Source organism: Acanthaster planci, linkage group LG03 (assembly GCF_054643075.1).
Source record: "Acanthaster planci isolate LZ-2023a linkage group LG03, COTS_SCS, whole genome shotgun sequence".
Classification (NCBI taxonomy): domain Eukaryota; kingdom Metazoa; phylum Echinodermata; class Asteroidea; order Valvatida; family Acanthasteridae; genus Acanthaster; species Acanthaster planci.
Window position 1 is genome coordinate 600,037 of NC_141779.1, and position 22,302 is coordinate 622,338.

The 22,302-nt window shown below is 41.0% G+C and overlaps 1 protein-coding gene and 1 long non-coding RNA gene across 6 annotated transcripts in view; one reads left to right on the plus strand and one right to left on the minus strand.

Moving 5' to 3' along the window:
- LOC110988129 (uncharacterized) overlaps positions 1-22,302 on the plus strand; it is a 498,416-nt gene that overhangs the window by 427,493 nt on the left and 48,621 nt on the right. For 3 of the 5 annotated variants that reach the window (XR_015424931.1, XR_015424930.1, XR_015424932.1), the window contains exon 2: positions 2,370-2,493. The exons of the other annotated variants lie outside the window; for them this stretch is intronic. The gene's annotated coding sequence lies outside the window, so the exon portion shown is untranslated. The remainder of the gene's footprint in view (positions 1-2,369; positions 2,494-22,302) is intronic. 5 annotated transcript variants of the gene reach the window in all.
- LOC147799529 (uncharacterized) overlaps positions 1-22,302 on the minus strand; it is a 278,554-nt gene that overhangs the window by 73,073 nt on the left and 183,179 nt on the right. The window lies entirely within an intron of this gene.

Consider the following 22,302-nt stretch of genomic DNA (forward strand, 5'->3'; position numbering starts at 1 on the left):
GGGTCAACCCGGAGGTTGAGTAAAAGTAGTTCAAACATATGGTACTTGAAACATTATTCAAAAATTACAAAATGTCTGAAATGAATGCCACAAGTGTTTTTCTCTTTATTTATTGACCAAAACATCCGTAAAATGTTCTCTGTGGCATGGCATGTCAGGCGGAAGGTAATACGTGTACATGGTGTGTAATATAAAAACTATGATATGGTACATGTACATGTAACTCAATTTCTGGCATGTATGGGACTACCTGGAAGTTGATTTAAAGTACATCGAATTCAAACTTGTGTAACTTGAAAAATCATCAAATATGACAATATTCAGGATGAATTCTTACAAAAGAAATCATCATTTTATTTCTTCATTAAATTTTAGGGCAGTTGTTTTGTGTGTATACACACAAAACAACTGCCCTAAAATTTAATGAAGAAATAAAATGATGATTTCTTCTGTAAGAATTCATCCTGAATATAGTCATATTTGATGATTTTTCACTGGACATGTATACATACATGTCCAGTGCATGGTGGCGCTAAAAAGGTATAAAAATAAATGTGTATCGGGGCAGGCTGGCAGGGGGGTCACAGGGTCATTGCAACAGGTAACTTTTGAGTTGTTGTACATTGTAAAACGTTACACTCTTTGGGTAGGTAAACGAAAAGGAGAGGCAGTGAAGGATAGGATAAAGGAGACGGGGGTAGAGATGTAAAGTGGTTAAACTGGGGAGCCATAAAGATGAGAGACTCAGGAAGTACTACAAAGCTGCTTGTGTGATATTAACCTCATTTATTTCTTTCATTGGAACTCTTGCTTACAACAGAGTGAATTTTGTTACCTTATTGTTACAAACTGAAAGTAAAATTTGCTATGGAGCTCCTTGTCAATCAGTGTTGGTCATTGGAGGATTCCAAAAGATAATGTATGACAAGGAATCTAATGTTCACAATTCAAGATACACACTTGGCAAATGTTGAACTTTTTTTTCTGTGAAGAGAAATAAGCAAACTTTACTTGATAACTCTAATTTTAAAATGATTTCATTTTACAAATACATGTAAGTCGTAATGTCAAAGTGCACTGTTGAATTATTCGTATTGGCGACAGAGGCAATTAATTTGTGGTTACATGACTCCGGGGGTGATTAGCCTGTGGGATAACAGAAGCATCTTTGAAGGATCTTCCAGTATATTAACAACTGTTTACATGAAAATTAAATCGCCTGTTATTTTAAATGTCACATCAAAATTTTAACAATTAGTTCTTTGATAACTTCTTTTGAACAAAAGAACTAACAAATTCAGCTTCTGCATTGAGCTCGAAAACAGAGTTCAGTCAATGCAGATGCACCCCACTGAATTTGCTTTAAATCCTTCCGACATCGACAACATCAAGTCTGGGCATTTGGGTCGCTGAGGGGGGGCAAGATGATTGCTGCCCCCTTCTTCCTTAAAAAAGGGCGATTTCCCAGAGGAAGTTCTTGTGATGCCCATTGATCTACATGTACATGCAGAAATTCCTACCACTAGACCATAAGGTTTCGAAGGCCAAGTCTCACAGCTCTTGCATTGCAGACACATCCAGTGACTGGCATCCAGCAGCTGACCACATATTCCAACCTTTGAAACACACTCAATATGGAGCCAATTGAGACATCCCTCGCAGAACAACATCTTTTTGGATTCTTGTGGTTTGTTACAATCATCAGTGATGTAACAAGTGGACCATGTTACCTCTATTAAACTATTTCTGATATTCACGTGTACATGTACATGTAGGTCATGGTGTTGCCACCATTTGGGGGTTGGCGAGATATAGGAAGTGCAGACACTGACAAATTGGTATCTTTGCGAAAGTCCTATGATTCCTGTAGTCTTTTTGGGTTGAGTCTTGACTTGGTTGCCAACTATTTGGTCGTCAGACTTCTGTTACATCCAGTGGTCTTCATTGATTAGCTTTTTTTTATAGTTTGACAGACGTTTATTTAATGTTGTTCATACCATGGTTACAGAGTAGAAGATGAATTAAGTTTTACAATAGTTTGCCTTAGAATGTACAATGTCAAGCAGAAAGATAAAGCACACGTTAAAGAACAACATTTAGGTAAAGGGTGAAGCATGAATTTACCTTTGTACCCTAACCTATTGACAGACATACATATTATAACATAGGACAATACAAGACATGAAAATGTTTTTGGCAATGACACACACGGACAAACACTGACAGGCAGGAGATAATACAATGCATCAAAATCCAATTCTAGTCGGTACCGGTGATGTATTCAGAAAGAATTAGATTACAAAATCTTGGTAAATGATTTTTTTTGAGTAAATAATTGAATCCACTGTAATTTGCCATTTTCTACCTAGACAGCTGTTAAGAAGTTAACATCCAGCCTGTTCCTACTTATCTCTTTGCCATCAACCTCTCAAGACGACATCACTAATTGATTAAGAGAAGAGTTACAATGTATACATGTACATCCACAAATTGGTAAGTTTATTTCCATTCCTGGGCAGTGTAGGATTTTCATTACAGCTCATCAATGAAAAGTACTTGCGTTTCATTAATGAATCCTGAAAGTTTATTTTCCCTTTGTCTCAGTCACAAAAGTAAGAGGAGCGCCCGGAGTGCTGCGCTGATTTGCAGGCATGACTTGCCACGCGGCAGTGGCCCGGGCTAGGCTGCGCAGGTACATGTATGACATGGTGTTTAGTGACTGATGTCATTCTTCAAATATTGGCATAAGAGCTGCAGGGACATTTTCAGCGTGAGAATCAACGTATAAGCAGCGTACAGTATATTCCGAAAATTACGGTATATTAAAAATATATCTTTATCAAAAAGAAATATTGATGAGCGGAACTCAAAAGCGAGCGGGGAGGTTCATTTGAACCCCCCGAACCCCCCCAGCCTATAGGCCTGGTTGGTGAGGGTGAAAGAATGATCAAGGATGGTATGGGTCGAAACTGGGAGTGGATTTATTTCCATTCATCTACATGTGTATGAGGTCAGATTGAAGACATTGTTTGATTTTGGTGTCAGAGAAGGGGATATGGTGGCTGACATTTGCTTTTTTGATCAGTGGATCACCTACTGCTAACTTAGCTATTTTGCCAGCTTTTTCAATTTTATCCTGAGGTATGGGAGAAATACATGTAGCTTGTATGGCACTGAGACAATCACTAAAAACACAGCAATGAAGAAGTTTGACATTTTTTATCCATTGTACATGTAGGGCCTGGAGGAATGGACGATGTGAAATAACTCAGCTTTGAACATAAAAAGTTTATACATGTAGATGTGCTGGTACCACTGTTTCATCTGAAAATCTTGGAATACTTAACCCTAAAAGAGCAGGGTTATTTTGGCCCATGTCACAATAGATAGGAAGGGGATTCCCTCCCCAAGAACTCAGCAGTGCCTTGCGCGATTTTGTAAAAACCTTCCAGGCATGTAAAGACACTCTTTTTCATGACAAATGCAAAGTTTGAACTCATTATATGCTTTTGTTGTTCTGGTCATATGAAGTTCAAGGCTACATGTGTACCATTCCAGCTATGGGTACCAGTACCAGCCTACATACATTGAGTACCACAGTGGTAAAAGTATACATTGTTGGCTGATCTGTGGCGGAAAAATCTACGCTGCGCAAGAAAAGTATACATGTACATACATGTACATTTACCATTTTCACAATATTCATGTCAAAATGACCACAGAGAGTTACTCTGAAAACTCTTAAAGGGCTCAGCTCTTAAAAAAATGCACTTGGCCAATATACTGATAGGAAAAAAATGGGAGGGGACAGATTCTGCCCCCATTCTACTTCAGGGTACTATGCATCACTTGTACTGTGCAGATTCGCAGGTTAAATTGCAGGCTACAGTACCTTCAGACAGGGTTTAGATATTTTTTTGCCACAGATATGTACATGTACAGTGCACCTGTAGGTGATCAACTGAGAATGCTGGATGGCACCCAAACATATCACACATTTTGGTTTCACCATGTGATTCTGCCTCCATGGTTTCACAGCTCATGCACACAGAATGGACCTCATGCTTTTTGAACGAAATACATTTTCAAGTTTATTGTGTTCTCCAAAAATCTCGCTAACATCAGAAAGTAATAGGCGTAATTGTACAGCGATGTTATCTATTAATTTGTTGTCAAAAGTACATGTAACACCAACGAATTTGGTCGATTGCAGGATTTGGATTGAAATGTTTTGGATAAACTTAAAGATAGAGTTATTGGTCTTCTTTGTGAAAATGACTGCATTTGTGTTGGGATGAGATACATGTAGCTTGAAACCCCATATTTCACACAACGAGCGAATATTGTTGAGATTTTTTTGGATTTTCTTCTCAAGGATAGAGATGTTTCTGTTGGAATTCTAAATTGCTACTGGTATACATGTATATTACCGGTATCTGCATATTGAGAAACTCTGACATCAAGGAAGTTGTTAGAGTAATCAACCTTGAAGAGTAGTAGGCTAATAATGTTGCCTGATTTTCTGGGATTCTTTCAATGGAAAGGTTGTTGGTCTTACTTTTACCAGTACATGTACATGTAGCTTGGATTTTCTAAGAAACTTGTTTTTCAGCAGTGTTTTAGCTAGGATTTGAGAAGTGGGAGTGCAAAATGAAAAACAGGGAGTGCAATCTTGTTAGAGTCCAAAATTCTGTGTGTGAACTTGGAGCATGCAACACGAGCGCGCAGCACAAAGTCCCTTACAGCCGGGATCCAGGGCCTGCGTAAGGGCCCTGGAAGCTCTGCCTATTTTAGATGCTCTGTGGTGGTCTCTGACAGTTTTTCTGAGTTTTGCCTTTTCGAACAAAAAACTAACAGCTTTTAGAACAAAAAGAAAAAAGCGTAAAACTGTGTGCAATTGTTGTTTTATATAGTGTGATTAAATAACAAAGACGCTCATATTGACAAACACCTTTGAACAGATTTCTCATCACCACTTTATTTTGTTTAAAAAAAATGGTATGCAGGTCATAATGCAGGTCAGTACTTGACACCCGTTTTTGTGCCTTTTTGTTTGCTATACTGTACATTCAGATTATTATGTGATAAGCAAACAAAAATAATGATACCAAATAAATCCCAGTATTCCTACATGCATATTTCCTTCGACAATTTGGCTAAGAACAAGCAAATTGAGTACAAGACTCGACTTCAATATGGATGAAAAAATACGTGTATCGCATAGTGGGTGTATGCTCACTGTACACGCACCCACGTACATGTACATGTTTATACCAGACAGGCAGGCCACGTGCTCACGCTTGTGCATGAGTCTGAACATGGCATCGGAAGAGTTTGACAATTTTTCCATCGTTAGGGTACCGGTAGAAGAACCTAAACAAGCTGTATTCTGAATATTGACAATAACAAAGATTACATGTACGTGTCAGCCAGCCCTTGCCTTCGAGAGGCAATTCTCTTAGTTTTCGTTTCATTCTGGATGATACATGTATAGTGAGAACGCAGCACAAGCCCCGAAACGATTATATGTCAACCTCGTCCCCATGGACTTCCTCGTGCAAGAGTGGGTGCAATATGGTGGCTAAGATGGCCATGGGAATGAGGTTGATTACCTGTAGGATTGATAGCTGGTGAGCAAGTATGGCTCCCTGTATTCATTTTGTTGCAAGTTGATAGATAGAGTGCTGTAGTTCAACCTCGCCCACCTGAGAGCAAAGACCAAACTGAAGGCAGTACTTCCCTGAAAACAGTTCTCTGCAGATGATGCAACACTAGTAACACACACATACAAGAGGGACTACAGTGACTTTTGTTGCGCATACTTGCAAGGAGTTTGGTCTTCTGATCAGTCTATAAAATACCAACATCATGGGGCAAGATGTGAGCTCCATTCCCAACATGTACATGTACATGTACATGTAAATTGGTGCCAACACATTAGGGGTCATAGACAATTTCAAACAGCTATGGCCCGCTTACCAAGAGGGTTTGGGACCACTCCATGCTTACCACCAATACCAAGATGCAGGTGTTCTGGGCCTGCATCCATAGCACTCTTCTTTACAGCAGCGAGGCGTGGACCTGCATGTAATACTCCTGTCAAGAACGCAGACTCAATGCTTACTGAATCTGCAGCCTGAGAAGGATACTTGATATCACCTGGGCAGGACTGTGTGCCTAACAAGAGAGAGAAATAGAGAGAAACCAGCTGGTAACTGGCTGTCAGAGCAGTAACGCTGGCTGGCGAGCAACAGAGAGAGACCAGCCGGAAGCAGGCTGTTAGAGCAGTAACCCTGGCTGGCGAGCAACAGAGAGAAACCAGCTGGAAGCAGGCTGTTAGACCAGTAACCCTGGCTGGCAAGCAACAGAGAGAGACCAGCTGGAAGCAGGCTGTCAGAGCAGTAATCCTGGCTGGCGAGCAACAGAGAGAGACCAGCTGGAAGCAGGCTGTCAGAGCAGTAACCCTGGCTGGCAAGCAACAGAGAGAGACCAGCTGGAAGCAGGCTGTCAGAGCAGTAACCCTAGCTGGCGAGCAACAGAGAGAGACCAGCTGGAAGCAGGCTGTCAGAGCAGTAACCCTGGCTGGCGAGCAACAGAGAGAGACCAGCTGGAAGCAGGCTGTCAGAGCAGTAACCCTGGCTGGCAAGCAACAGAGAGAGGCCAGGTGGAAGGACAAGAGGAGACACAGGCTTCACCTGCACCTGCAACAGAGCCTGCCTTTTGAGGATTGGCCAGTTCAGCCACAGCAGGTGCTTCAAGTCAACCACTGATTGACCAACTCAGGCTACGGGTACATTCAGACAACGTTTTAAATTCACTTAAAACGGTAGTTACGGTACACCTGATTTGGTGTAACTTTTTCCAAGTTACACCAAATCAGTTTTATTTCAGACTTAAAATAGGGATTTAAACCACCTCGGAGGGAGGGTTTAGCATTGAACCAAAATGGTTTTAGCCAGCGCATTGATCTGGAGTTACGTAACAGCTTTTCTTTGGTGTGCTTTTGTTATAAACAATGAGGTATACCATGTAACCGCATGCTGAACGACCCGTGCAATGCTTTTATCCTACAAAACTGCCATTACAACATGGAAAAAAGCGGTCACTCTCGTCTGCCTCTCTGTGGTATATTGCCAGAACTGCCGCTGTACTCGGGAAAAAGCAATACATCTTTGTTTTTTTTGCCTTCTAAGGATGCCTAAGACCGGTAATATGTCTGTAAGGCTGTGGACTGCTGATGAGCATTTTCTTGGGCAACCATCATTTGTTGCATCGCAATGATATATGAACAAGTGTCTCCCAATAGAGCACCATGTTGCAAACATAACACAAATGCTGGTACCCGGGTGACATTCAGCATGTTTGTACCGGTACAGTAAGTACATGTATATCGGCAACCAGTCCAAACCTGCTTCAAGTGCACGCTGGCCATGTGTGTATGTAAACAAACTTAAGTGGGATTTATTTAAATGAGTGGAAGTTCTTCAGGACCCCGAGAAAAGGAGATAAACCGTTTTGGGTTAAACTTGCCAAATTAAAATGGTTCCATAGGCTCGGTGAGTTTTAATTTTACGACCACCATCTGTGGTGAATGACCATTTTAACCTTTACCGTTTTCACTAACACAGTGTCTGAACATAGCCTCAGGTGCAGCTCCGTTGTCTTTCCAGACTGGCGGATGCCAACAACCCTTTAGTGGTCGGGCAGTGGTCATTTCTCCATGTCTCGTGTAGCACAATCTAATTTGTTGTTGGAGGCTATGCAAGGGGAAGCTGGAGTGAGGGAACTGTGTGATGTGTTAACCCTGGTGCCTTCTCCTATTAACCCTGGTGCCTTCTCCTATTAACCCTGGTGCCTTCTCCAGTATTGAGACAAACCAGATTGTTATTGATGTCATCAATAATTTATCCATTGTGGTCAAGTTTAGAGTTGCCACACAGCAGGTTAAGACTGTTGAAATCACAGCCAACAATTTAAGGCTTGCTGGTACCTGTACATTCAGTGATCTGATTGGGAATTCCACAGAGGTGTTGGAACCTGTTTTGTACTTGACGGCACTACCATACTTTGTCATGAAAGCACACTCACCACCACTTTTCTTGTTAGTATTGTTTCTATCATGTCAATAGACATCACAACCAGGTGATCTACATGTAACATTTTTTTCATCTTTTAACCACATTCCTTAGATGTAAGTAATATCTGGTTTAGTGGGCCAAGAATGGATCTATAGCTTTGTTCAATTCTTTGTAGTGGGCTATGAGTGATTGTGCATTCCATTGTAAAATAATTCAACCTGTGATAATGAGGTAAGTATTCATGATGATGTGTTTGGATTGCCTTATGGGAATGACTTGCATTTTGCTAGGTAGACTACATGTACATGTATGTAGTTGCTTGTGCTTGTGGTGTGATTTTGCCATATTCTGTTTTCCTTGCACCAGTTGGTGACTGCGATGCTGTTCTGTGTTTTTTATGTTGTCTAGATTCCTCAGGTCTAGTTTGGAGGTGATCAGTTACAGATTTTTGCAGCTGTTCTCTGGTCATGTACCATTGATAGTATCTCAGATTTGCATTACTCTAGTGAAGTGAGTAGTTCCAAGATGTTTAGCTCACTACAGAGGCACTGGTGTCGGAGGTCCATTTGCGCAGCTGTCCTATCTTCAGTTTGGGTTGTGGCATCCTTTTGTTGTTTGGCAGGTGTTGTGATTTGGGATTATATTAAGCATATACATTGTATGATACTCTGATGTTTTGTATTCCTCTTTCCTGTTAGATAGTTTTGCACCCACAGTGAGCCAATGCACTTTGAGTGTTGTTCCCCACATTTGCAGCCTTTATCCTGATCTTTTTGTCAGCATTGCTCATACGAATGGAATCTTCCACATCAGACACATCTTGTTGGACTGCGCCAATTACTAGCAATATGACCAAGTTGTTGGTAGTTGAAGCTTCATGTTAAAGGTGAAATAATGGGTTAACTCAAAAGTTTTCAAATCCCAGTTGGAATGTGCCGGGTAGAGTGGGTGTACTGAAGGTTAGGCAGACAGAGACTTTTTCCAGTTGGCCGTATGTTCTGCAAAGCAGGCGTTTAACCTTCAAAATTCTCAGTTTCTTGTAGGCTTCTGGTATTCCATTGAGATTCCAGTGACAACTGCCTGGCTTTGGGTTTTTTGACTTAGCAAATTTGGTAGTTGAGGCCCATTGGTCATGTTGCCACATGGCTTATAGATTTCTAGCCTAGGCTGGAGTATGACATCTAGCGGTAATACCCCTTTGGTCCTTCTTCATTCATTCATTCATTCATTCATTGTGGTTTATTAACACATGATGGTTTATTAAAAACCATTGAAATATTACAAAAAATTACAAAAAATTAAACCTTAAATCGTAAAACACAAATACTGATATTAAGAAAAAGTAACTGATTTTAAAATTTTTATCATAGAAGGTATTGCACTATTTTAAAATCATTTAGTTTTACAACTGTATTGTACATATTTCTCAGTATTCCTCAGATCATAAGATATTGGTTGTTTTGTACATGTACAAAGCCATTTAGTCCCAATTGCACTTTTCTCCAAAGACAGTGTAAAATCTGTACACACTTTATCCCTTATATTTTGTAGTGACTGTAAGCTGGATCGTATGAAAAATAATAACACCCCAATATAATTCGACAAGCCCTCTTTTGGATAAATTCAATCCTATTTACATGGACTTTTGACAGGTTTCCATTAAAAATAATGGTACCATATTCTAATACTGGCGGAATATAACCCTTATAGATAGTAATGAGGCCTGCCACCGGTAAATCAAAATGCTGAAGACATCTTAGCATGTACATGTATAATTTATCATTACATTTCTTAATCATTTCATTAACATGTGCATCCTTTTTTAAGTCACATTGGACTATAATTCCGAGGATCCAGCAGTAGTAACTTCCTTCAATTGATCAACTCCAATTAAAATTGGTACTGATAAACGTGGTTGTTTCGAAAAGGAAACTGTCATTTTATAGCATTTGTGTGTGTTTAACCTCATATTATTGGTATCAGACCAATCCCAAAAATCCTAAAATACATCTTGAATAACAGATGGTCATGTGGGACTCCAACAATCTACCAAGGTTAAGTCATCTACTTACTTGAAGACATATATTGATGAATCGGTACATGCATCATTAATCATTATTGAAAATAGGATAGGCCCTAGTTTGGTACCCTGAGGTACCCCAGCATGAACTGTACTCCATTCAGACCTACTGGTAGTCCCAAAATATTTAACACACTGACGACGACAACAATCCAAAAAAATCAAAATCCAACTGATAATAGTAGGCCTTACATTGTGTTGAAATAATTTTTTAAGCTATAATATTATGGTCCATGCGATCAAACGCCTTCGAGAAATCTGTTAAGACCATGGTAGACGTTGCCTTAGGATTTTCTGCATTTGTATAAATTTCATGAAGTAAGCCAATAAGGTAATGTGCAGTCGACAATCCTTGGCAGTTCCCATATTGGTTTGGGTCAATACTCATTTCTATGTCTTCCAAAAGCCACTTCGCAATAAATGATTCCGCAATTTTCGCAAAGTGGCTAGTCAGTGCAATAGGTCGTAAGTTCTCTAAGGTTGCAGGATGCGACTTAGGGATTGGCACAGTCTCAGAACATAACCACTAATTTGGCACTTGAGCAAAATATGAGTTAACAGATAGCACAACTCATATGGGAATTCTTGTATAATACGCACTGGTAAATCATCAGAGACACCGGCCTTAATTACCAAGTTTAAGTGATCAAAATACCTGGTGAGGTTGGATCTCTGGCAAGTCATCCTGATTTATTGGAAGGAACATTGGTAAAGTACATGCACGCTGGTCAAGGTAAGGTAAATCTGAAGCCACCGAACAAAAATATTCATTAATCCTATCGGCAACCAAACGAAAATGATGTTGGGTGTCCCCAAATTCCATACCAGGGATCACGATCCGGTCAGGACCTTGCTCACAACCAGTCAATATTTTAATCTGATTATACCATGCTCTGGGATTGGTCGTTTTTAAATTACGAACGTTGGTAATAAAGTAGGTCACCTTAGCGTTAGAAATGCTATGTATTGTTTTATTTTGAAGACGGCGTCATAAAACAAGATTCCCATTTCTGAAAGCTCATTGTCTCTGGCACATACAAGCTTTAGTATGGGAGGAAATCCAAGGTTTATCAGTTCTATGCAGGCGGATCGTTTTTGTTGGCAAGCAAGTATTAAGTTTTTCCTTGACTGAATTTTGTAACATGCTACACTGCTTAGAAGGATCATCCAATTGAAAACACCATGTATGATGGGTTATCCAATTTCCAAAGTGCCTCAACCCACTTTCCTTGAAAGGGCGGAAAGTTTTGTTTGTAACATTACGTTGTGTACAATGGGTATCCTGATTGGGGACCCAAAGTATGCAGTTGTGGTCGCTTGTACCAAGTGGAGCATGGACGTCAATATCGGTGTACAAATTGGCATAATGATCTTATCCAATACATGTACATGTACATGTATGTTACCACCCCAATTGTGCAAAATCATTATGATCCAGATTTGACTGAATATTTAAATCGTTGAAATCTACTGCTATAGAAATACCAGCATCCGGATATTGCAACTAAAGAGACTCAATAGTAGAAGCAATATCATTGATATATTCTTGTGCATTATTTTTCCGAGGAGAATAGTATGTAATACAGACTATCAAACATAGAATTTTGCGAGGCAGTCGTGGTGATTTCATTGTTGACCATAGGATCTCCACTCCATTAGGAATCTGTACTGACAACAATTTGGCTTGGAAAGATGTTTAGCGTACAATGCTAACCCACCACCTGAGCGACCATCACACCTTGGCCTCGATAACATAGAAAAGTTTTGTAAGGTATACAATTGATTTGGGGTATCAGGAGACAGCCAAGTTTCATTTATTCCTATAACATCAACTTTGTTAGTGTCCACATAAATTTTGAGTTCATCAAAATTAGCAGTCAGTGATCTTATATTTGATAATAGGAATCTAGGCAAATGATATTGTCTTGAGTCAACTTTACGATCAGATCTCAGCTGAGTTAAATACTCACGACCACGAAAGTTGACTGTTTTTTCAAATCTTGGTCATACAATAACAGGAATTGGTTGCTTGTCACGGAGGATCATAGACTTATCATTCGAAAGTTGAAGTTTTTGTTTCCTGAGACCAGCTTGTTTACTTCTATGAGTACTGAGTTTTGAATTGATGCCAAGGTCCTTGATACGGTACCATACGTCTGGGATGACTCTAAATTTATCGCGCTGTTCCTTGATCTGGTAGAGGTGACTCGGAGTATAATAACGGACAGGTTGACAATCTTGTGCCTGAGCGTCTGGACCAGGGTTTGGTTGGACATCAACACACACTCAGAGAAAGTAAATTTTTTGAGTTTCGATTTTTGTCTCACAAACTCTGTGAATTGCTAGGACCTGAAGAAGTAGTTTTCCTGTGTTTAGTTTTAGCAGACCCTTGTTAATAGACTTCAAGGCAAGACACATTTTTATCTTGTTGTGACTTTCAGATAAAGCATTTATTATATTGGTGTCGAACGTACATTTTTTGGTGTCGGACGTACGCGTCCAAGCTTACTTTTCAGGATAGAAGGTGATCAGTTCAAACCCAAGCTTGTCTCATTTTTCTACCTTCATGAAGGCTTTAGTAAACTTTCCGAACCAAAAAAAATGCCAAGCCATACAAAAACCATCAAAAGCAACTGGAAAGGAATTGGATGATGGGACATTCAGTGAAACAGTATGAAGGAAAATATTGTCTAGGAGTATTTATGCAAATTCAAACAAGTCATATACTGTCAAACATTTAAACTAAAAAAAGAGTTTTGTACAGTTAACAATCCTTTAGGTAAATAAATCAAATTAAAAGACAATTGCATACATGTACCTGTAAAGTCTTTTGGTCTTGGAACCACGGACGTATATAAAAAAACCTGGACTTGCAACGCCTTTGTATGAAAAAGAAGCCAACCAGCGGCCATTTTACCGAGCCGAATACAAAGGCGTGGGTTGGCTCCCTACTATTGACGTCAGGAAGAACAAAGGCGGGCATTACCAGGAAAGCTTTGTATTCGGCTCGGTAAAATGGCTGCGAGTGGATTCAATGACTCTATAAGCTGATTAAGGGCATTGCGAGTCCAGATTTTATTATACACGTCCGTGCTTGGAACATGAAATTAAACATTTTTGTATGACAAATGCTGTGTGTGGACTAAGCTGCAATTTTAAAGATTTCCAGTTCACACTTCACAGGTTATAGTACACATGTAAAATCCAAAAAGAAGCTAAATGAGTAGATGTTTATATACCCTTTTAGATGATTACAAAATCAAAGGAATGGGCTAGCAATTAGGCTAAGAGATTATCCTTTTCACTGAAATTTAAGACTAATGGCGTAATGCTTTTAAAACTACAGTCTTACATTGTATGTTTCATGATAGATACTGTACATGTATATGTCATGGAAAGCATATACAAGTGGAACACCCCCTTTAATTCCTCAAGCAACACCAAGTGAAACCAATTGATTTTACATGTACCTTGAACAAAGGTATAAAAAACACGCCTTTGTTTAGTCTTTGACAATTCTTCTTTCTTGATGTGGATTGCATGTTCATGTACACAACACTTAGAACTTTACTTGTCTTCAGCAAAGCTCACATTGACATGACTTACTTCTGAATACATGCAAAGCACATGTGTGTCTATACATGTACATGACACATGTGGAATGGCTTTGGGCCCTAATCATAACCTTATTAGGATGTGTATGTCCAAATAGTCAAATCTATGCAAATTAGTAAAAAACAAAAGCGAAGCCTACATATATTTAGTACTTTCACAAAATGTTGGGGCCTCATTTCCATCTATGCAAATGTGGTGGTAGTGGTTTCTGTACAGTGTAAAAGCATTGCATTGCCAGCAATGCATGGTTCTGACAGTGTCGGACATTTAGGGTGTCGGACATACACATCTGATTCCACAATTTTTGAATATTTGAAAAAATAATTTAGTGAGTTAAGCTGATATCTAGAAAGAAAGAACTCATTGTGATTTGTATTGTAAATTTGGCAGTCTTTTGCTAAAGGGTGCACTGAGGGGATAAAAAACGATGTCATTTTGGTGTCGGACGTACATAAGAAAAGTAAGTGTTATAAAATAAGACATTACATAGAATTTCAAAAGGAAAACGAAAATTCATTTCTGTCATTGTTTACTTATTGAGGCACTCTTCAAACTGTAACAAAACTTGAACAAAAAATTATCAGGCTAAAAAACAGAAAATCTTTCAGAGGGGAAATACATGTAGATGTATTTTCCCCAATTTCTCGGTATTTAAAACCAATTTTTCAGTACTATCATATAAAAACCAAATTCTTAAATGTTGTTAGAAATGAAGTATGTTTCATGAAAGTATACACCATAAGCTTCAAATTGATGTAATTTGTCACATTTGGACCAGTTTGAAATTTTGGCCCAGAGGGTGATGTTTCCGTGGAACTGCCCTTTAGCAAGTTTGACATCTAGGAAATTGATGATGACTAGTGTACTGATAGGTTGCCTCTTGGTATTTTGGCTCTGGGTAAAGTGACATACATGTACATGTGTGTACATGCACAGGTAGGTTGGGAGTTTTGTGGAGGTCTGAATCTATGTAGACATCACTGTATGATGTGTTTTGGTCATTTATGGTTTTTAGTTTGAGGTTGTGATTCATTCTGAGCTTGACTAATGAATCTGTCTAGTGGTGATCTAGGTTGATCATTATTATTGAGAGGGTCATTATGGGATATTGGTTTAGACCGTGTCGGTTGGTCCCATGAGGTTTCTGATTCCATTTCATCATCCATTTTGAGCCAAATCTAGTCCAAAATGGGCTTAGAAAGTGGGAATGTCGATATTATTAATACATGTACAGGTACCTCCTGATTTTGAGATACATGTATCTCGCCAAAAGGATCACAAAGTAGAGGAAGGGTTGTGAATGGGTGACAGATTAAACATTTGCCACGCACTCTGGAGCATCCAGTATTTATGTCTGATTGTGGTGAGACCATATGTCGTCTCCCAGAAGGATTCACATCACCAATCCCTGCAACTCATGTCCAAATGTTTAACAATGTACATCTCTCACTGTTTTTTGATGCTGTTTTCTCAAAGTGGCACCCAATGGAATTATTTTTTTTTCTGCCTTGCATGGGTTGTCTTCAATAGTGTACTGAGATACCGGGTACTGTCATTGCTGATCCTGGGATTCCCAGAAACTTTGTACTTACTGCTGGGGATTTTGCTATGACTTGTACTAAAAGCACTTTCTCTGAGAAAATTTTAATTGTAAAGTACATAACGGCAATTTCCTCCCGGGTGACATCATATGCAGCAATGTTTTTTGGTCAAAGGTGCATATCATTACTAATTTTTGAGAATTGTTTTCTGGAAATTTCTAAATACTGAATTATTTTATCAGTTATTTGGTATAGAAAGCTCCTGGTTGATGGCTAAGGGTTTGCGGGATAATTTCTGAAAATATTGAGGCATACCCAAAATTTGTAAGTAAAAGAAAATGAAAATTTGATTTAAGTAAAAAAAATTGATGTTTAAAATTATTATTATTATTTGAATCAAATAAGTAGCCAATCCTGCTTTGTAGCATTCATGGATTTCACTTTCTTGCAAAAGTAGTGGTTTGCCGGCAAACAAACTCTGGCAAGCTCAGTGACCCTCCTGATTCAGATTCAGTTCTGACCTGCTTACAATAGTAACGTACCAGTAATATATCTAGGCAGGGAACAGACACTGCTTGGACAATGCTTTTTGTTCTGGTATGTTGCATTGTGAAGGCCAGTGCTTCTCAAGTGTTTAAAGAAAACATGCAGATGATCTCTGGTAATGAAATTTGTCTGACAACTGAAACATCTACAGGTACATGTGTGTAAACTGCAGGTCAGAGAGCCTGTCCCTTCATTTCCAGCAAACTTTCTCAAAAAAGTGACTTTTTATCATGACATGTCAGTCTATTTCTTGGTGTGAAATTGATGTGTCCAGTTGCCATCTGTAGCCTGCATAAAAATAACAGATTTTGAAATTAATACGGTTCCCAAGAGCCCCCTTTGGGCAAGGGGGAGGTTAGAGTGTTTATGATACCAGCGGACCTGCAATGTGCTACGCGTGCGGCATTTGGCTCATTCCCAGCAGTGGCAGCTACCCCAACCAATCAGATGCTGCGTACGTCACGCTGGCTGACGTCACACTTCTCCTTCATCGCCGAGCGTATAGAGTTAGAAGTCGAAAAATGCGGGCTGGTTTGTACCTGTTATGTTTGCCAGTCTACCGCACTCTACCTACCCAAACAGTCACTACATATGCAAATTTCCCAGGCACCTGTTGTTGTTTGCTGAAAGGATTTCATGCAACGTGGCTTCGCCGCCATGATTGTCCTTCTTTTCTCAGCGCCGTAACGTAACGGACGTGTCTTTCGAGGCATCTTTGATTTTCGAGACCCAAGCAGGGACACTGCCAGGATCTGGCAAAGACCCTGTCTCTTTGGTCAATTGCTGGCCTAGTGAGCCAGCCGGGACTCTCGAGGGAGTACCCCAAGTGAACATCTTACGGGCCCGCCTTATCATCATCATATGCCACGACCTCCGACCGCCATGGCCCAGAGGAACCCATGCGGGGTTCCAGCCAGCACTCCCCCTGGCGACTCCGAAGAACACCCGCCGTTCAACATCATCCAAGAAGACTACTTCTCCAGCGGTTTCCGGGCATACTCCTTCCAGTCCAGGTATCGAAGCCACCGGGTTGGGATCCCTGCAAATGCCGGGACCCGCCCTGCCTAGTGCACCACTGAGTCAAGAAAACCCCGCAGCCGCGCAATTCTTTGTCGGGCTCCGCGGAGTCTCTTGGGCTTTTACACCGCCGGGGCTTCAAACCGCCGAAGCCCATTCCAGGCTTGGACTTTCAACTGGGCATCACCAGGTTATCGGACCTCATCTCTCCTGGTCCTCCCACCCGAAACTCTACAGTTCCCGCTGACTTCGACCGGGAATGCTCCCAGGCGTTCCACCACCCACCGCCCCGTCTACTAACTCTGTTGTCGGGTCACCTGCTACCGGGAAATTCAAACATTCCCCCTCTTCATGGAGTTCTTGAAATCTAAGAAGAGACACCACTCTGATCAGGGGCCTAATTCTGAGCAGTGGATGTCGGCCTTTCTATCCATTAATGAAGCCCTGACTTCTATCGCTCGTCGTGTACATGTAGATGACAGACCACCACCAGCTTCCATCGCTCTGGACCCGTTCCTGGCAGACCAGACCCTTCCACCTCCTGCGGCTGCAAGTCAACATGACACGGGACGGGGTTCTACACCAGACTCGCAACAGCAGGGCGTTGCCGAGCTGTCAGAGTGGGGCCGCCCCCCATGAGGGCACCGCGCCTCAGAGCGAGGTATGGCTCTGTCTCTGGCTGCGCAACCAGCATTTTTCTTCGGACGAGGATGAAGTTAGCTCCGTCAATACCCTCACTCTGTCTGAGGGCCGCCTCTGGCTCCTTCAGCAGGACATGATTCAAGTGCTCGGCCTGCCATCAGCCCCTCCGCCCAAAGACGACTCTAGCCAGGGCTTGTTCAAACACCATGCAGCTCAAATGTAGTCTATGGGACCTATTTTTCCTGAATTCCTGCTTGACCGCTCATTTGTAGAAATCTTCAAGTCCCTTGTTAAGTCAAAGCAATGGTGTGCCCTTCCTAAACGAGCGACAGCATTTTATCATTTCCCTTGAAGAATTCAACAATTTCCTGTGATTTCCAGACCTTCTTGACGCAGCCAAAGACAAAATCTCTGCTGATTCGGGAAAACCGTCTGCTTATGCACATACCAGGATAAAGACAAGTCCCTGCTGGAATCCACGTTCACAAAGCTCGACAAAGCTTCCCGCTTCAGGCTTCGCTGCACGGCCTTTCTTCTCTTTTTGTCGGAATACATTGCCCCTGCTTGCGAAAAAAGATTCCCCGGTCTCTCCAGATTTTGCAACTCTAGCACTTCGTGGCCTTGACAAAGGACTGAATAGTACATTCGAACAGTTTGCTCTTCAACTTCAACGAAAAGATCCAACGCCGCTGCATCGATGCGACTAAGAAAATATCCTTCCGCGAACCACCGTCTTTGATTTTGCAGCAAACTCAGCAACGTAATGCCAGCCAAGTTGGGTCCACTTCAAGCCAGACTTTTTCGATGCATCGCCTTTTCGCTGGCCTCTTCAATGATCAAACCAATGCCGGGCCTCATCTCGCGTCATTCCCAAGGTGAGTCAAACCTTTCAGCGCCGCAGGAATTCATCGCGCGCTCCCCGTTCGTTCGGGGGACGTCGCAGATGACTGCTTCATTTTGCCTTCAGTGACCGCCGTTTCTTAGCCCGTTGGCGCCACCTTCAACTGTTCACAGGGTTCTGGAGAAACATCACTTCGGACAGCTGGGTCCTTTCAACTCTCGCCCTTGGATATTCTCTCGAGTTTACAAGCACCACGCCGTCCAAGGCGATACTACATCCTGAAGTCATTGAACAAATTCATACGTCCAAAGAAGTTTCGTATGGAAATTATCTCGACAGTGGTACACTCCCTACCGGTTCCGATCCGTTCCACACTAAATGTGGGGGAGGAATTTGACACCTCCACGGCTGTGTTAACATGGGAGGCCGAGGAAAGAAAAGGAAGCATCGGGAGGACCAAGCGGGGCACAGGAAAACCCAAACCTTAACCCCCACACTCACTTATACTCCTCCGAGTAGGACGTCTGCTCCTCTGTTCCTTTGGTTTTGTTTTTTGTTTGGGTTTTGGGGACAGTATTGTCTACCGGGCAGCAGAACACATGGGTCACATACCTTCTCTTGGAATCCTCACATGGCTGGGCATCCAGGGAGCCAGAATATCCTCAATCCTTCCATATGTCAGGGCCCAGCTTCAACACACCTGCACCTGATGTGTTGGTGGTCCACATTGGGACTAATGACCTCTTCACCATTGAAATGTCTCCCTAATGACCGATGTCTCCCTAATGTTGAAAAATTTACCACAAAATGTCTCCCAAGTGACCTATTTGGAAATATTAAAGGATAGGCTAAAGGATAAAAGGGCCTGGTGCAACCTGCTCGCTCTACAGAGTTGAGCTGTGTAAAGACCAGACAATAAAACAATTCAGTATACATGTATGTAATAGTCATTGAGTCCAAACATAAAACAGTCGTTGTGCTTTGTGCGTGTGTACAAGTCACATTGCCAAACTTTCCACAAAACTTTCATGACAATGCGACAAATAAAATCAATCCAAATGACAAATTTATGAACTGACTTGGAGCCCACACTTGGCCCACACATACTACAACAAATCTGTCAATGTGAGCAGGCCAGAACTGTGCATAGCGATAAATTAACGATAAAAGTCGTAAAACGTTGAGGAAGAAAGTAAACTTACGTTCTGATAGAACAAACTGCTAGAGAGAGGCAGATTGTGACGTATGCCATGGCGAAGTATGTCACGTAAGCGTAGCATACAAGAATACCTTCATGTCTGGTACAAACTAATGGACTAGAACCCATTGTTGCAGACTAATATTGATGAGGATATGGTTAATTTATGATTATGACCATGAACAACCGATGGGGCCACTTTACACAGAAAATGCAGCAATTTAAATATTATGTCGGGACTGTGTTGAACGAGTAGGAACACTCAAGGTTTGTGAGAAAGTGCGTGGTGTGGAAACCTGAGGGAACCTTAGAGTTAACAAAGTCTGACCACCACCGAAATGTGAGAAAGCAAAAAAAACCTGTGTATGCGGAAAGACACATTGTAACTGATCTCAAGGTCATAAGATCTGCCTCTTTGTTTGCATTATACAAGTAAGAATCTATCATTCCTTCATAATTGAAGCTAGGTACCAGCCTTTTCTAGACCTTCTAGAGTAAACTTTACGAGTGAAAAGACCGTGGGATCTTCAATTCCAGCCATTTTGTGTGCTCAAGATATGGATGTTTAACCTCTTTAATAAATAGTGCGGGGGAATTACACTTTTTACTTAAATGCGTTAAATAATCAAAGGGGTCTGCGTGTATGTGCTTTTTCTATTCCCCTAGCCCAATCTGACCACTGTAAGAAAGCTCCCAAGTACAGCTTCCCTTTCCTCCCTTACATGTAAGTCCAGCATTACACTCAGAAGCTGAGCTGCTGAATGCCTCCATTCTGGTGATTCCTCTTCCATACTTGAAGCCCAAATATCATTGCTGAATATGATCTGCACAGAGACAACAAAACTGTCATGATCCGCACAGAGACAACAAAACTGTCATGATCTGCACAGAGACAACAAAACTGTCATGATCCGCACAGAGACAACAGAACTGTCATGATCTGCACAGAGACAACAAAACTGTCATGATCTGCACAGAGACTACAAAACTGTCATTAGTACTATTTTTAATTTAGACATATGAGAAATCTAACCCTAATGCAAGTATTTCACTTTGAGTAATATTCTCTTTAAACTTAACATTGCCACGTCTTCCGGGGACAAATATCTGCCAGTTTCTAGGAATTTCATATGCTAGTTGTACTGGTTTCCCGAGATTATAACCATCTGGGAATAAGATCGGCCAGTATGGTGCCAAAACCAGCATGGGTTAATCAAAGTGCCAACTGCCTTGGTACTTTCCATGTGCTTGATAACTCTGGGTGTCAAGGCGATTGGGGGTACAACCCAATTGTTTTCTTTTTTCCAGTCTACAGTGAAAGCATCTACTGTTTCACAACCTGGATTATGGTATCTAGAATTAAACCTTGCGACTTTTTTTATTGTAATAAGTGGCAAATCTGTAAATTGTATGAGGCCTCCAAAAACATGAGAATACAGTACTTGATCAGATATACCCCAGTTGTCCTGATCCATTCGCCTACTAGGCATATCAGCTTTTTGGTTTGGGGACCTTGAAATCCACTCCATATCTATGCGAATATTAGTACTCCAAAATGCTCAGGCCTATCTCCTGAAGTTCAGGGTTCATACTTCCATGTGCTGCTATTCGCACAATTGCTTGGTTATCTGTAAACCAGGTAGTCCAGCAGTTGGACAGTTTACACACAAACGACTTGAGAACTGAGTCAACTGCTTTGCGTTCTTTCCATGTGGAACTCTTCCTAGACTGACTACTGTCCCAAGATCCCTGGGCCTTATCATTACTCAACGTTACTCTACCACATAGCCACTATAGCCCTTGTTACTTGCTTTAGATTACACTATACCTTGTTTTATAGCAGCAATTATCCTGTAGGGAATTCTGATGGTACCTAAACTGAGATTGATGTCATATCCAAGCCATTCTAATTGTCTGCTGGATCCCAAATACTTCTCTTAACATTGGGAACAAATCTAGACCGGATGATATCTGAGGGAACCTGTGTGTGTGTGTTCTTGCGCTCTTTGCCGCTAGATACAAACCCAAGCCCATTGTCAAGAAAAACTATGATTGAATTTCCTTCACCCTTTCACTTCTTAACTTGCGGGCAAATTACTTTGATGAAAATATAAGATGCACCTGATAGATCAAATGGCCACTGCCGAAATCGCTAGAAAGGTAACAATTTGCTATTTTCCAAGCAAAACCAAGAAATTCTCGATGGGATCGACAAATATTTACATGGTGGTAGCCCGATTTTAATTCTTATGTGAACATGCGCCCACCTTTCTCAAGGAAGAAAAGTGCAGTATATTATTGACCATTCTAAAGCCTAGGATGAACTGTTTCTTGCTATTGGTCTGGATAGATATATGTACTGTCAGTGGATTCACAACTCTGAGCTTACTCTGAAACACTTTTGTGGTACCTACTGATATTAAACTCAGAAAATGCCTCTGAAACACAATTGCAGTTTTATTATTATTGGGAAACATAACCTTTGTTCACTACATTGGAAAGAAATTCTGGTGGGTGTATTAGATCCTAAAAGGCCTTTTGCTTTTTAAGATAACCATCAACCCTTTTGGAAAAGATTGATGCCTGGGTTTTCTTCATATTCATTGCAACTGTCAACAACATCAAATTGAATAGAATCAGAATACAACTCAACATCGGAATTGCACTTAACCTTACTGTTTTGAGCTTGAACATCTACTTTGGTCTTTGTACTTGGGACAGGTGGCCTTCCAATTAGAGAAGCT